General features: G+C 42.5%; 1 protein-coding gene across 11 annotated transcripts in view; it reads right to left on the bottom strand.

Annotated features, from left to right (window-relative positions):
* The window catches only part of MCTP1 (multiple C2 and transmembrane domain containing 1), a 621,784-nt gene that overhangs the window by 16,261 nt on the left and 593,015 nt on the right, over nucleotides 1-12,508 (bottom strand). The gene's annotated exons all lie outside the window — the stretch shown is intronic.

The raw sequence follows: 12,508 nt of genomic DNA, 5'->3' as shown, positions 1-12,508 counted from the left end.
AATGCAATTTTTAATAAAAATAATTGAAATTTTTATCTATGTATTAAGAACAAAATTTTGAAATTTTAAGAGGAATTTTTAACCATATGAAACCTTTTGTGTATGTTTAGTTTTGCCCCAGATAACTTGTTAATTGTCAGATTCCATTTTTTTTTAATGATAGATTCTTCATCATGTTCCACGGAGAAGATCTTTTCTCTGTCTTTGGCTGATGTGGCACAGGTTTGGTTGGGGTTTGCTTTGCAGAATGGACTTGCCCTGGGCCTCTCCTGCAATTTGTGAGAGCAGTTAGGTGCGCTTTGCCCCATTGGCTTAACAATGGGTATTTGTAAATGGTAGCTGGCACTCCCAAAGTTGTGACCAAAGCCAGGGAGGAAAGAAAAAGAAAAGGGGAGAAAGAGAGAAATACGGGAGAAGGGTAAGAGAGAAGCTTACCAGAGGAGGAGAGACAGCCAGTAGACGGAGGAGAGAGGAGAGGAGAGACAGCCAGTAGACGGAAGGGACCCGGAGAGGTTGTGGTGACCATGCAGAAGGGAAGGGAAATGGCTCAGATCAGAAACTCGGACGGCATAAAGCCGAAACAGAAGCAAAACTTACTCTGTTAACTTCTAATTCAACAAAAATTATTAGTATTTGTAAAAGGCTGTACACAATTTTTTTTTTTTTTTGCCATAAAATGTAAATCTTACAGAAAGTACCCGGGGATTCCAATGGGCTGGTTGTCAGAAGAGAGTGTTCCCTGGAACCAGATTTCTTGCTGCCCAGAATCTCGAGAAAACCCCTGACCGTCCTGCAAACACAGTCCGCCCCCCACATGGCGAGTCCCACATCCCCTGATTCCACCAATGGGCACTCACGTCAGGGACTCGAGCATCCCTGGATTTCACTACACATCAGCATCAGAACCTCTGACCTGCACCTTGCCAGCAAGCAGGAGAGAGGGCCCAGGAGAAGTTCTGCTTTTAGATGGACTCCAAAGAAGAGAGCCAAGGCGGCCTAGCTGCTGGCTAACATTCATGGAAGCCACAGCAGAAGAGAGGCTGGGCTCCCAGTAACCAGGAAGGGTGCCTTCACCCAGGACAGTACAAGGGCGGAGGTAAGAACTGCTGTGCCCAACAGGGTTTCTGTAAAGTTAAAATAAACAGGTTGAGGGAAAATGCAAAAGCACAGTCAGTTTACAGGTCACGTGCCTATCCTTAAACCCCTTTTAAGGCGGCAGAAATGATTAAATGAGGTATGTCCTCAAGTCTCTTCTGGTTAGATCTTATTTTACAGATAAGACAACAAGGGCATTTGCCCCTCAGAGGCGTTTGAAGGCTCATTTGACATCCCCGCTGGAGGATGGAATTCCAGGCAGCGCTTATAGGCTGAGTGGAAATACCTAACGGAAACAGCAGGCTTCCTTCTGAACCCAGATAGCAAACGCTGAGCCAGGTTTTCTTTACCCCAACTTCCAATGAAAAAGTTGTATGTGTTTGCTTTTAAAATCTTTTTCAAATTATTTATTATTTTCAAGTGTGTGTTTAAAAACAGTTGGAGTTCAAATGCAGAGCTAAGAAGGCAACTAGAGTTTAGAGAACAAGGTACTTTTTTTTTTTTTAATTACTACCAGGGTACAAATTTTTAGGTTACACTGTTCTCGCTTCCTAAGTAAAGTTCGGGGGCATTCCGTCGTCATGTGCCTTAGCCCAGACGCGCCCACTGCCCGCCCTCCTCCGTCCGAGGGACGCTGTGTGATTCTAGATCTAGACTTTCCCTAGAAGATGGCAGCAATCCTCAACAACTGACTGATGCTGAGTGCGGCTCAAATGCTACATCCATCATCTCCTTGGCAATGTGATTTGAAGCAATTTATTTAACTTTTCATCTGTAAAATGGGGATAAGAATGGGGACTATAAAATTAAGTTAGTTTTAAAAAAATTTTTAGTTTAATCCATTTGAAGCATTTATTACAAATGTCAAATTTGTAATAAATGGGCAAGTGTTCAGTAAATATTGGTCATTAATATTAACAAATTTAGGAGATTGTAAAAGGAAATACTTTAAAACTTTAATTGGTGGGACCACACCTACGGTGCCAGGGCCGCTGGCGGTGCGCGTTCTCACCTGAGACTCAGGCTCGAAAAACGCCGCCTGCGCAGAAAGGGCATCTGCTCACAGGAAGTCGCGCGGCCTCTATAGGTGGTTGCTGGTACTGGCGCGAGACGCGCACCTCCATCCTTATGATTTTATCCCTCAGGGCCCATGCAGGCAAAACTTCCCATTAAAGTAAGTGGTTTGGTCTATAATAAGAGGCTGAATCAGGGCCACAATTAACTTAATAATATGCATTCTGCTTCCAGACTACCTGCTAGTAGTCTGGTTTTTAATCAAATAAAGATTCCTTTTATTGTGATTATTGATGTCTTGTTGTATAAGTTACAAAAAAAACATACACACAGGCACTGGTCCCCCAAAGATTTTTTCTTAAATAGGTTTATCATAAAAATAATCATTTACTTTTTATAGGACATTGTATATTATAACACATTTTTAATATATCTTCCTACTTGAGAGGCAAGGGCAGGAGATTCCCCCATTTTACAGATAAGGGAACTGAGGCTAAGATCTTATTACAAGTTAAAAAGAGTTCCTGAGGTGAGGTGCAATGGGTCATGCCTATAATCCCTGAACTTTGGGAGGCTAAGGTAGGATGACTGCTTGAGCCCAGGAGTTGGAGGCCAGTCTGGGCAATGTAGCAAGACCCCATCTCTACAAAAAGGAAGGCAGGCAGGAAGGGAGAGAAAAAAATACACTGTGAGTGACAGAAAAACAGAGAGGAGGATAAAGAAAAGGGAAGAAAAGAAGAAAAATGGAAACAAAGGAAACAAAAGAAAAAAAGAAGATTCCTAGGACTATAACCAATGTCTCATGAATGAAATTGGGCTTCTTCCAAGTCACTGTCCAAATGTTGTCATGTCACATATGGGATGTTTCCACTATACTTTTCTAGATATTTAAAGTTGGCTCTTTCCTAAAAACTAACCTTGAGTTATAATCAAATTGTGTAAGAATCATATTAGTATTATAAAAACAATGCTCTTTGTGACATCTCCAAAGCCAAATAAAGATTACTTTGTGAAATCCAGAGGCTATTTTGCTTTACAAATATTTTATAAGACGAACTTGTACCTTTCTAAAAAAGCACATCTGTTGTAAATTACAGACTTCCAGAAAGAGCAGGAATCACCATCCCCGTTCCCCAACTGAGCTTAAAAGAGATTTGTTGACATATGCTAAGGCCACCCTAGACAAAACAGCACAGGAAAGAGGAGGCAGTCAGCAGGACCTGGGTTTGGCTTTGCTTAAACTAATTCCACATGCCCCATGACCATTAGCTGTTTTTTATTTCCTGCTCTAAAGATCTGTGGTGAAAATAATCTGGGCTAGGGAAAAGCTGCACTTATTGTTTTATTTTTTTTTTTTTTTGCTCAACAAGATGCTGTGTTAGCAAATAGAACATATGAGCCACCTTCAGCAAACCAAGGTCTTTAAAAATCTATTTTTCAAACACTATTGGTATTTCCTTTCCAAACAAAGATAGACTGTGACTGGAATCAATTTCTTCATTTGTATTGTATTTGTATGTGTATCAATTGCCAAGTTTCTGGAAATAATTGCCATTTAAATATTGGATAATATTTTTTATATGAAGCCAACAGTTTTATTGCTATTTCATTTCCATGCTTTGTTTGCTGTAAGTTTTCAGTAGTGTCTAAGGGCATGATGCTTGGTGGGGGGGAAGTCTTTTTTTTTTTTTTTTTGAGACAGTCTTACTTTGTCATCTTGCGTGGAGTACTGTGGCATCATGGCTCATAGGAACCTCAAATTCTTGGGCACAAGTGATCCTCTTGCCTCAACCTCCCAAGTAGCTGGAACTACAGGCACCTAGCACAGCGCCCAGCTATTTTTAGAGATGGGGTCTCACTCTTGCTCAGGTTGGTCTTGAACTCCTGAGCTCAGGTGATCCACCTGCCTCAGCCTCCCAGAGAGCTAGGATTATAAGTGTGAGCCACCCCACCTAGCCTGGTGGGGAAAACCTTAAGAACAGAGGCAGGGTATTTGGTGAGACCTCACCTAACGTGCACAATTCAAGGGTACTTGTCAAAACTATTAAGAGTAGAGTATAAATGTCTTAACGCAACAAATAAGTAAGTGAGGTGAAGGTTATATTAACCAGTTGGACATAAGCATTCCAAATTGTATATCAAATTAGCACATTGTACCCTTTAAATGCATTAATGCACACAGTTATGATTTAATTTATATGTACATTATATATATAATTTAAAAAAAGAAAGAAGCAATGTCAAAATCATGTTAATGGCTTGACTAAATCCACCAAACAAGAAAAATTAGCATTAGAAAAAAATAATTTGCTCCTTTGCCCTGGGCTTTTCTCCCTCAATTTCCCTATCAAGTACATAATAATATCACCCACGATTTTCAGACCTTGGCATAAAGTGGGAAATCTAGAACAGGACTGCTAATTCAATTGTTCTCCTTCAGATAGTGGGGTTCTTCAGTGAAATTCAACAAAACCTAAGTGATGATGGTACCAATAAAGGGCCTGAAAAATGTGAGGGGAATGAGTCCATGGTTCTCTAATGATGACACAGGTAACACATCCCTGAATAGCAACTTGGTGCTGTCTGGGAAGCTGCTGGTATACGGGGAGGCCTAGTCCCTAAACCCCTTCCTTACTGCAGAGTAAATCACCCAGCAGGCTCATTCTGAGGTTGGCCTGCAGGAGAACTCTAAAGGCCCACTTTTCTTAGCTTATGGAAACACAGTGAATTGAGTGGCTCATGATCTGTCTTTCAATTTATTTTGGTGGGGGGAGTGGAAAGGGCAAAAAGATAGGGATCGATTTGAAAAGGTGTCTTGAATTCTGACACTGGAGATGGCTACAGCATGAAACAAGCGCTTCAGCAATGGGAGTTTGTAGGTCTGCATTTAAAACTTCTGCTTTTACATGAAAGGAGAATGGGCATTGACCCACGCTCTGATCCACTATCCGGGCTTGTCCTAACCAGGCAGAGGAGTGCTGTGGACCTGAATCCTATCACGCATTTTATAAGCCATGTGACCTTTTAAAAGTGACTTAACCTCTCAGATGTTCACTAAGGCAGAGATGGTGTCTACTTATGGTGTCAATGTGGGAACAGAATGAAATTACATGTGCAAAGCAATGGGCACCTTAGCAGATATTATATAAACACAGTTTCCTTTTTTCCAACTCATTGTTTTTCTTCTCAAAAGCTAATATTGTCCTCTTTCCACCTAATTTCTCTCACTTAATTTTCCTGCTCCATCCCAGAGATTACATTTATAATAGAAACTTGCTTATCATTTCCTTCATTCATAACACCTTTTCATTTGAACAATATTTTATTCACCCAAATCTTAGTCCATTTCTTTTATTCATTTATTCAATAAATATTTATGTAACACCAACGACGTATTAGACACTATTCTAGGCTCCAAGGATACTAAGCAAGATAGCACCAAACAGATGTATAGATAGACAAACAAGAAAAACAGCAGAAAGGGCACTGCAATGGAGACTTAAAGTGGGGGGACGTGCTATGGCCCCACGGGCAGTGCGGGCTGCTCTGAGGATGAGCAGAGCAGAAGGTCAGAAGTCTTTTGGTCGGGAAACCAAAAACCACTCTGGGATTGTCAAAGAGAATTTAACACAGGGAAGTAGCCACCTAGATGATGGAAGAATTGAGAATCAAATTGAGTGTGACAGACGTTCACAATACAGGCTCCCACCCCCCTGCCCCGGGGGAGGGGATGTCACTGGCCCACATGCTTGACCACAAGGACTGAGCATGTGGCAGGTGCCATACCATGGAGGAGGAACATGGCAGTTCAGGTCTTGGAGTCAAAGAGGGTCTGTCTCTCCAGAAGCAGAGCTGCAGAGAGGACCCAGCCCTCTAGTTGCAGCTGGAATAAGGCCTCGGGACCAGAGGGGTAGAGGGAGAAAGAGAGAGGAGGAGAATCATCCTGTTTCCCTCCTTTCCTTCTCTCCATCTTCTTCTGGCATCTCACCTTGGCCACACTCCCTAGAAGAACATGGTTTTCAGGATGGAGATTAAGTCATAAGTAAACACACCATACCCAGCACAAGGTCAGAATAAGGGGGAGGAATTAACCAGAAGATGATGGGAGAAGAAGCAGGGTCATGTGAATGCCCCATGGCAAAGGAAACAAAGGACGCCTGGACATCGCAGCAGGCAGCAGGAGACAGGGACCTGCAGAGAGACACAGCAGCGCGGTGGATGGGCCTGTCAGCCAGAACCTACCTGGGATGGGAAGCCGCTGCAGCGTTCCCACCAGAGGAGGAACACCATCTAACGCACAGTCTCAGTAGACCCGGTGCGTAGAATGTATTATACAGGGAAAACAAGAGGTTAGGAGGCTATTGCAGTCATCCATGGAAGGAACCCAGCTTAGACCAGGGTGGGATGTTTTGAAAGTAAAGTTACCACAAACACGACTAGTTGGATCTGGAAGGTGAGACAAAGAGAATCCAAGGATTGCCTATGCTTTTGGCTTAAGCAACTGGATGAATGAGGCTTATTTTCTTGAGCTAGGGGAGAGTGGAGGAGGAGCACACTGGGTAAAGGGGGAATGAAGAGCTGTGTCTGGGCCATGAGCAAGGCTTCTCCGGAGGTGACACCAACAGGCAGATGGCTGTACAACGCAGAGTAGGGGGTACGGGCTTGAAAGTCCTAGGGATTGTGATGACCCTTAACATTGTGGGAATAGAAAGTCACCCAGGGAAGGAATATGCACAGAGGGGGCCTGAACAGAGCCCTAAGGTACCCCCAAACTTTGTTATTGGGCAAATGGGGAGGAGCGGCAAAGGACACTAGAAAAGACTGAGGTAGGAGAAAAACTTGGAAGAGGCAAAAGAAAGAAAGTGTTTCAGGAAAGAGAGAGGGGTGACCTCTCTGAAACTCTACCCAGAGGCCAAGAAAGACAGCAGATAAAATACGCGTGGATTTGGCAAGCGGAGTCTGTTAGGAACTTGACAAGACTAATTTCAGTTCAGTGACGGGGAAAGAAGCCTTGGATAGTCTGAGCAGAGAAACGTGAGTGGAAAGTGGACACTCACTGCAGACCCCTCCCCCCCAACAAGCCTGGCTGCGAAGGGCTACTAAAAAATGAGGAGGGTGCAAGAGAGTGGTGGGGTGGGGGGCCAAGAGAAGGGTTTTTCTAAAAAGATAAATGCCCCACAATTCCAGTTGTAAGCTGCATCTTAACCAGATCTGTAGGTGGTTGGTCTGATGGTTAAAGTTTGCACAGGGCTACCCTTAGCACGTTTACTTGCTCCTGGAATGATCTAGCACAGAAGACAAAGGGCATTGGCAACAAAGGAGGCCTGGACAGCCTGGAGGGGCAGAGCCAGGCGGAGGGAGCAGTGGGGATACCTCCGCTCCTGGGACCAGAGGGAAGGGGGAGGTGGTGCAGATGATGTGGGTCTTAGCTTTGGCAATAGGAAGATGTGAAGATGGGCTGGGTGTGGTGGCCCGGCCCTGCAATCCCACCTCAGGAGGGGAGGCAAAAGTGGAAGGATCGCTTGAAGCCAGGAGTTAGAGACCAGCCTGGGCAACACAGCAAGACCTACCTTATCTCTACAAAAAAGAAAGGAAGAAAGAAAGGGGTGAAGGTGTGCGAGTTCTTAATTGCTTCTGTTTTTCTCAGTGGTGCAGGAGGAAACTCATCAGCTGAGAGAGAGCAGGGGCAGGCTGGAGGAGGCAGTGGAGGCAGCAGCAGGTGTGATGCCATCTGTTTTTCTTTCCCTCCCAGGCCCTACAGGTGGCGTGTACCAGGCCTGCACTGCCCTGCTCGCTGCGGACGGACTTTGTATTTCAGTCTCTCCCTGCCTTATTTGACTCTTCTTACCTGTTCAGTCATTTTATTTAACTCCCTTTTATAAAGTTTAAAGGATGTCACATACCTTACTGTTAAAATGTCTAAACCAGGCAGGGCCTGTAGCTCAGTGTGTAGGGCATTGGCCACATACACTGGGGCTGGAGGGTTCAAACCTGGCCTGGACAACAATGATGACTGCAACAACAAAAAATAGCCGGGTGTTGTGGCCGGCACCTGTAGTCCCAGCTACCTGGGAGGCTGAAGCAAGAGAATCACTTAAGCCCAAGACTCTGAGGTTTCTGTGAGCTGTGACGCCACAGCACTCTACCCAGGATGACAGCTTGAGACTGTGTCTCAAAAATAAAAGACAAAAAAAAGTCTACACCGGTGTTGTGTTCAATAGCCTGTATGGAGAGAAGACCCTTCTTTTGGATAAAGTCTACCTCCCTGGGCCTGCCATCACAATTGAGGCAATGTAGCCTGCCCCAGGACCAAACCCAGCAGTCATCATGTCCGAGCAAGAAAATCTGCCTCTCTTTCTTTTCTTTCTCATGAATTCCTGGTTTTTTATTGTTGTTGTTGTTGTTTTCATTGTTTCAGGTTCATTGAGTGTATAAAGAATTACGTTAGACTCTTTGTGTTTGTTAGGTAAAGTCTCTCTTATACTTGTGTCCCGCCTCCAAGAGGTGTGACATACACTGTGACCTCCATCCCTTTTCCCTTCTCCCACTTCCCTCAGTCCCTGCCCCCACACCTTGAATTGATTTGAGTTATTCTCTTAGATCATCTACTGCTTTCATATTAGAATTGAGCACATTGGATTCTTTTTTTTTTTTAAAGAATTTTCTATTTAATATTTCAGACATGGTTTTTTTTTTTTTTTTTGGGCCGGGGCTGGATTTGAACCCGCCACCTCTGGCATATGGGACCGGCGCCCTACTCCTTGAGCCACAGGTGCCGCCCGAGCACATTGGATTCTTGCTTCTCCATTCTTACGATGCTTTACTAAGAAGAATGTGTGTCAACTCCATCCAGGTTAATAAAGAAGATGTAAAGTCTCCATCTTTTTTAATAGCTGAATAGTATTCCATGGTGTACATATACCACAGCTTGTTAATCCATTCCTGGGTTGCTGGGTATATAGGCTGTTTCCACATTTTGTTGATTGTATGATTGTAAATTGAGCTGCAATAAATAGTCTAGTGCAAATGTCCTTATGATAAAAGGATTTTTTTTCTTCTGGGATGGGATTACAGGATCAAATGGGAGCTCTAACGTGAGTTCTTTGAAGGCTCTCCATACTTTCTTCCAAAAAGGTTGTAGTCGTTTGCAGTCCTACCAGCAGTGTAAAGTGTTCCTTTATCTCCAATTATAAGAAGGACTTTATTTAACAAACTCAATCAGTGTAACCTAATTTTTTCCCAAACAATAAAAAAAGTCCAAATCTTTAAAAAAAAAAATGCTTCTCAAAAATACAAATCCAAACCCCCCCCTCCCCAAGCCACCACCTGCCTCAGTGGGAACGGCCCACTTTAGTCGGGACACAAGGCCCCACGCACGCCTGGATGTTGCTGTTTTTTAAATTTCTAATTTTTTTTTTTTTATTCTAAAGAGATCAAAGACAGCTATTGGCTAAAAACTAGATAATACAGAATTTGACCAGGCCACGGGCAATTTAAATTCGTTTCATTACACTGGCATGATGGTGAAAAATCTGTCTCTAAGGAGAGCAGCGCCCTCAGGTTTACAGGTCTACCGGGAAGGGACCCCCTGCTGCCATGAAGGATCTTTACTGACTGCTGGATTTTAAAGGGGGAGGTCACTGCTGTCCCCCCACAAGCTGCTGTAGGCCTAGTCAAATACATTATCCTCTCCCCGGCTTTTCAAAGAAATGTCCCTCAAGTCTACATTCTGAGTGGACCTTTCATCCCTGGTTTGTGCCGGAGGTTCCTGCATCTAATAAAGAGGAGGAGTTGTTTTCCATGGAAGCTGGAAAGAGCTGGTGACGAAGGCCCTACACACAGGTGCTGACGCGAGGCAGGTTTTATAGCTATGCCTCAGAGGAGGTGGGCTCATGGCATCTCATAAAAGGCCCCACGGCTCCCCGCGACTTGCACGCCTCTCACTCTGTGACACTGTCATTCTTCCCTGTCCACCCTCCCCTCCCAGATGTTTCAGAAGGGAAATCCAAAAAGGTACTGGTCACCCTTTGAGAACCTCTCTAATAAAATCATAAGTACCCTGAGTTCTGGGTCATAGTTAATGCTAGCAAACTCCAGCCAAGGGAACACACACACACACGCGCACACACACACACACACACCCCCACCACACACAAATTGCACGAGAACTTGACCAGCATAAAATCAAGTATAAAGATGTGAGAAGAAAACGCCACTAGCTAGGAGGTGGCAGATGCAATGGCTCCGCCGCAAGAGGGAGTGATCGCACTGCCAACTCTTTCCTTTGAACATACATTCCAGGAAGACAAAAAAAAAAAAAAATACTTTTAGTACAGTTGCTAATAGAGTTTAAGACATCACTACACACTTGGAAGAATGTAAGATTGGTCTGAGTCTAATATGGTAAATTAATCCTGAACTTATAAGGTGGTCAGCCCATTGCGTGGTATATAGTGAGTTCTCAAAAATGTGATTATCATTTTCTTGGGGTTTTTTGTCATTATTATATAATTATCTTTGAGTACTACAAGATAGATTGTAATAAATATTGACTTTCCTACCTGATTTTTAACGTTTCTGTGGTGTCAGATATACACAAGTGCTAAATGCCTCTGTTTATGAATGCGCCCTGGTTGTAAGCTTGAAAGTTACAACAATCTGCTCTTCCTCAAACACACTGTGCAGAGTTGATAGAAATTATTTTGAACCTTCTGGTTTGTGTGACTTTTTGGCACATCTACCAGTATTATGAATTAGATGATTTATCTGAGCCAAACTGCTGCTCTGCAGGAATACAAATAGAAGTATCATTCTCCAGACAGACAGATAACCGGGGGAAACAACAACAACTGTATAAAATAACAATGAAAAATCTATTCATCCAAATGTCAGCATTCCCATTCCAATTTTTACATTCTTGTTTTTCTTTCTATTTCTGAGAGTCACTTTTAGTAAATTTTAACTTTCCAGAGATAATGGGCACATTTTTTTTTCTTGCATTCTTGCATTTTCTTTTTTTTTTTTTTTATTTCTTGTAACATTTTGTTACAATTCATCCAAAGTTTCCATTACTTCTACATTTTGTGCTTGCCTCATTGAGGTTTTTTTTTAATTTTAGATTAATAAGAGGGTACAAATGATCAGGTTAGGTTGTTTGCGTTTGTTAGGTAAAGTTCAAGTTGTAGTTGAGTCCTTCACCAAGGGGGTGTGCCATATACCCTTACATTGTGTCCATTAGGTGAGAGCACAGCAATCCCTGTTTTTACATTTTATTTTTTTTAAGACAGAGCCTCAAGCTGTTGCCTTGGGTAGAGTGCTGTCGCATCACAGCTCACAGCAACCTCAAACTCCTGGGCTCAAGAGATTCTCTTGCCTCAGCCTCCCAAACTTGGGGACATTTTTTAAGAGATGAGGTCTTGCTATGTTGCCCAGACTGTTCTCAAACTCCTGGCTTCCAGGGAGCCTCTTTCCTCAGCCTCCCAAAGTGCTGTGAATGCAGGCATGAATAAGGCTGACCTTCAATGCTGGACATTTTATTTCTCTATTTGATTATTGTAAATAATAATACAAAGAACACCTCTGTAAGTTAGGGGCACATTTTTGATAATGTCCTTGAGCCAAAGTCCTAGAACTTGAAAGACAAGATTAATAGATACAGATGTTTTTAAAAGTGTTTGAAATTAAAAAAATAAGGTTTTTAAAAATAGATAATACATGTTCAAATTGGAATAAAAAAGCCTCCTTTTTACTACCCCATTCCCAGCCAATTAGTTCCCTTCCTTAAATGCAACCAATTTCATCAATTTTTATATATTCTTATAGATTACTCTATCCACTGCCAAGCCATACAGATGTGCATGAGTGTGTGTTATTCTTTTTTCTTTTCTATTGCACAATTAGGAGCATATTATAAACATTGCTATGCCCTTTTTCCTTCTAGCCATGTATCTTGGAAATTGTTCCATATCAACACTAAAAAACTTCCTCATTATTATTGCTGCATAATGAATGTTCCATGATATTGATGTACTATAATTTGTTTTGTTTTTTTATTTCATTTTTCTTCACTATTATTTTTCATTCAGGGTTATAATTTTTCATTTTTTCACTTAATTTTTTTCATGAGGGATGAACCTATGATGCACCATAATATATTTTACCAGTTTTTCCTCAATGATTTTTAGTTTCTTCACCATTTTTTTGCTATTACGAAATAGAAGCACACAGTGCCTTGTGTGTGTGATAATTCAGACATTGTGAGTGTATCTGTGGGATAAACTTCTGCTGGTGGAATTGTTTGGCTGAAGGATTTGTGATTTTTGTAATTTTGTTACCTACTGCCAAATCGCCTTCCCAAAGGGCCTTACGGTTCCTCCTCCCACCAGCAGGACATGGAGTT

Source organism: Nycticebus coucang, chromosome 1 (assembly GCF_027406575.1).
Source record: "Nycticebus coucang isolate mNycCou1 chromosome 1, mNycCou1.pri, whole genome shotgun sequence".
Lineage (NCBI taxonomy): Eukaryota > Metazoa > Chordata > Mammalia > Primates > Lorisidae > Nycticebus > Nycticebus coucang.
This window is presented reverse-complemented; position numbering and strand designations above follow the sequence as displayed.